General features: G+C 49.1%; 1 long non-coding RNA gene across 1 annotated transcript; it reads left to right on the top strand.

The window, feature by feature from the left end:
• On the top strand, window positions 1-2719 carry LOC306733232. The gene is made up of 3 exons (XR_013770940.1): window positions 1-150; window positions 234-339; window positions 541-2719. It is a non-coding gene; the product is annotated as an uncharacterized lncRNA (long non-coding RNA).
• Window positions 2720-3797: the final 1078 nt, after the last annotated feature.

Below are 3797 nucleotides of genomic sequence, written 5' to 3'. Positions count from 1 at the left end.
GAACGAGTCCATCAGGACCTTCTGATGAGGCCATGAGGATTAAAACAGATCCATCGCTCCAGGACAAGTCTTGTGCTCAGAGCCCGGACCTTGTGAGGACCAATGCTCTCTCTCTGGTCCTTCAGCGGGGACGTGTCAGACAGACAGAAGGTGATGGAGGAGGACAGGCTGCAGTTTGGTAATCAATTTCAAATTGTCAATTATTGTCATCTCCATGTGATGCTTTATTTCAGGAGACCAGTGACACTATCAGGGAGGCACCACTTGCAGCTGGTCCCATCATGTCCTCCAGCAGGGTCTGACGCCATGTTCCAGCCGCCCTTGATGCCGTTGTCACAGGTAGCTTTCAGATGACCTCTCTACGACCCCTCATATAGACTTTATAGACACGTAGAACCAGCAGTGGACATAATATCAAGACAATCATCTTAATATATTGTTTATTAACAATAAACATAAAAACATATCGCCATATAATTGTATTCTAACAATAAACACTATAATAAACATGTGCTTTATACATTGTATTAATTAAAACAGGAGACATCGTCCAAGTCCTGGACCACGGCCGGTGGACAGGAGCCATGAGAGCTGCCAGACGGGCTTCTGATGAAGCACCTGGAGCTCCACCATGCTGAAGCAGGCAATGACGACTACACATGATGGCGAAACAAAACACACTGGCTCCACTCAACACCAGCCCAAAGATGGTGCTGGAGACTCAGCAGCTGTGGCAGAGTTTGACCGGCGGCAGCCAGACGGTCAGTGTGCCGGTCGCAACCCTGCCTCCTGCAACCCTCAACCCTCTGTGGCTGCTCCCCAGGAGGAGTCGCTTAGCCGGGATGCAGTGGAGAAGCTAGTGACGGAGATGCTGAGAAGCAGCAGCAGCAGCAGCAGCAACTGAAGAAGAAGAGGAACTGTTGAGCCTGCCGTTAGCCAAAGTCACATTATCTTGCCGACGGTTAATTTCTTCTTTTAAACAAAAAGTGTGAAGTATTTGTGCCGGTTCTGTCACCGGGCACTGAAGCACGGCCCCTAAGGGCCCCAGCAGCCCTCGCATCCACAGCAGCTTCCCTAGGGTGAAGGGGAAGTACATCTACTGCCCCTCCAGAGGGTTCTCCCTGTACATCTACTGCCCCTCCAGAGGGTTCTCCCTTACATCTACTGCCCCTCCAGAGGGTTCTCCCTTACATCTACAGCCCTCCTGAGGGTTCTCCCTGTATATCTACTGCCCCTCCAGAGGGTTGAATGAATAAATAGATATATACTTTTTTAATCCCCAAGGGGAAATTTGGTGTCGAGTAGCAGCAATTTAAAGACAGAAAAGATTATATCAAGACAGCAGGAATGAAAGATATACACAATAATAATACTATCCATCCATCCATCCATTTTCAACCGCTTATCCAGGGTCGGGTCGCGGTGGCAGCAGGTTCAGCAGGCCGACCCAGGCTTCTCTCTCACCTGCAACATTTTCCAGCTCATTCTGGGGGACCCCGAGGCGTTCCAAGGCCAGCCGGGAGATATAATCCCTCCAGCGTGTCCTTGGTCTTCCCCGGGGTCTCCTACAGTTGGACGTGCCTGGAAAACCTCTAATGGGAGGCGTCCAGGAGGCATCCTGACTAGATGCCCGAACCACCTCAGCTGACTCCTTTCGACACGAAGGAGCAGCGGCTCGACTCCAAGCTCCCTCCTGATGTCCGAGCTCCTTACCTTAAGGCTCAGCCTTAGAGATACTAAAGCTGAGCCCGGCCACCCTATGGAGGAAGCTCATTTCGGCCGCTTGTATCCGAGATCTCGTTCTTTCAGTCACGACCCAGAGTTTGTGACCATAGGTGAGGGTTGGATCGTAGACTGACCAGTAAATGGAGAGCTTTGCCTTCCGGCTCAGCTCCCTCTTCACCAAGCCGGACCGGTACAGCGCCTGTTTTACAGCTGCAGCCGCACCGATCCGCCTGTCGATCTCCCGCTCCACCTTACCCTCACTCGTGAACAAGACCCCGAGATACTTGAACTCCTTCGCTTGGGGTAGGCAGTTTGTCCCCACCTATAGGGAGCAATCCACCGGTTTCTGGCAGAGCACCATGGCCTCAGATTTGGAGGTGCTAACTCTCATCCCTGCCGCTTCACACTCGGCTGCAAAATGCCCCAGTGAATGCTGGAGGTCACGGTCCGAGGAGGCAAACAGGACCACATCATCTGCGAACAGCAGAGCGGCAATCCCGAGACTCCTGAACCGGATCCTCTCCGCCCCTTGGCTGCGCCTAGATATCCTGTCCTTGAAAGTCACGAACAGGACCAGTGATAAAGGGCAGCCCTGGCGGAGGCCAACACCCACCGGGAACGTGTCTGACTTATTACCGAGGATACGAACACAGCTCCTACTGCAGGCGTACAGAGACCGGATGGCCCGTGCCAACGGGTCCGGCACCCCCCACGAAAAACCCAGAGGGACCCGGTCGAAAGCCTTCTCCAGGTCTACAAAGCACAGGTAGACTGGTTCGGCGAACTCCCAGGACCCCTCCAGAAGTCTTGCGAGGGTAAAGAGCTGGTCCACTGTTCCACGGCCAGGACGGAATCCACACTATTCGTCTTGAAATAATACTACTAATAATAAAATAAAATAAAAATGTACATAAAAATATCTGGGATGTAAGAAAAGCACAGTATTAATTTAGGAACTTAAACAGTAGAAGTGCACGTATGTATGTGTATATTAAGGGTGTGAGGTGTAATAAACAATCAATAACAAACAATAGGAGAGTGCAAAAATGCAAGTTATGTATGTGAAGTGTGGATAAACATAAACATGTACAGTGATTAATCAGTCAGAGGATCTGGCAAGCGGTGACTTATTGTAAAGCCGTAATGCCGTAAGCAGGAATGTTTTCCTGTAGCGGTCCTTGTTGCAGCGGGGCGTGATGAATCTCTTGGAGAAAGTGCTCCGCTGGCCCTGCAGTAGTAGGTGGAGAGGGTGGTCCGGGTTGTCCAATATGGACAAAAGTTTTTTCAGCGTCCTCCTCTCCACCACCTGTTCCAGAAACTCCTGCTTGCAGCCGATGATGGAGCCGGCCTTCTTAACTAGCTTGTTAAGTCTGTTGGTGTCACCGGCTCCAATGCTGCTCCCCTAGCAGACAATGGCGAAGTACAGGGCGCTGGCCACAACCGAAATCATCACTTTGACTGTCTTCACTTTAGGTGCATTAATACACAGAACATTAAATAATCAAACATTAAGATATGATCAGCTGCATGCGTGCACAGATGTGTAAAATAAACATCTGTTGTGCCTTATAAGTACAGCTGTAGCATGTCTTATTTGCATAATTACATCACAATAAATCTTGATTATTTGATGTGTAGCATGCTTTACAAATGCAGTATCATTAATATTTAGGTAGTTGTTAGTTCTGCTAACATTCTGGAGCTAATCATTTGAACCAAACACTGAGCTTTTAGTTGGGTGTCGAACTGCTGACCTCATGTACTGCCTGGAAAGTCCTCTATGGCTATACGTGGCTGGTCGCCGCGTGGAAGACAAACATGCATTTCCCCACGGCGTCATCCTCCTAAAACGGGGAGGCTCTTGCAGGAGACGACGTAAATTTGCAAGTTTTAAGGGATGTTTGAGTAACATTTATGTACACGTATACACACCCTGCTCGCGGACTGTAATATAGTTCTGTACCCAATCCTGCTTTAAAGACCACCTCAAAAGCATACAGACATCTACACATATGGAGGACTGCAAATTACTTAAATATAAATTAATAAATAAATGCATAATGATGGTTGTA

Source organism: Taurulus bubalis (genome assembly GCF_910589615.1).
Source record: "Taurulus bubalis genome assembly, chromosome: 1".
Taxonomy (NCBI): domain Eukaryota; kingdom Metazoa; phylum Chordata; class Actinopteri; order Perciformes; family Cottidae; genus Taurulus; species Taurulus bubalis.
This window is presented reverse-complemented; position numbering and strand designations above follow the sequence as displayed.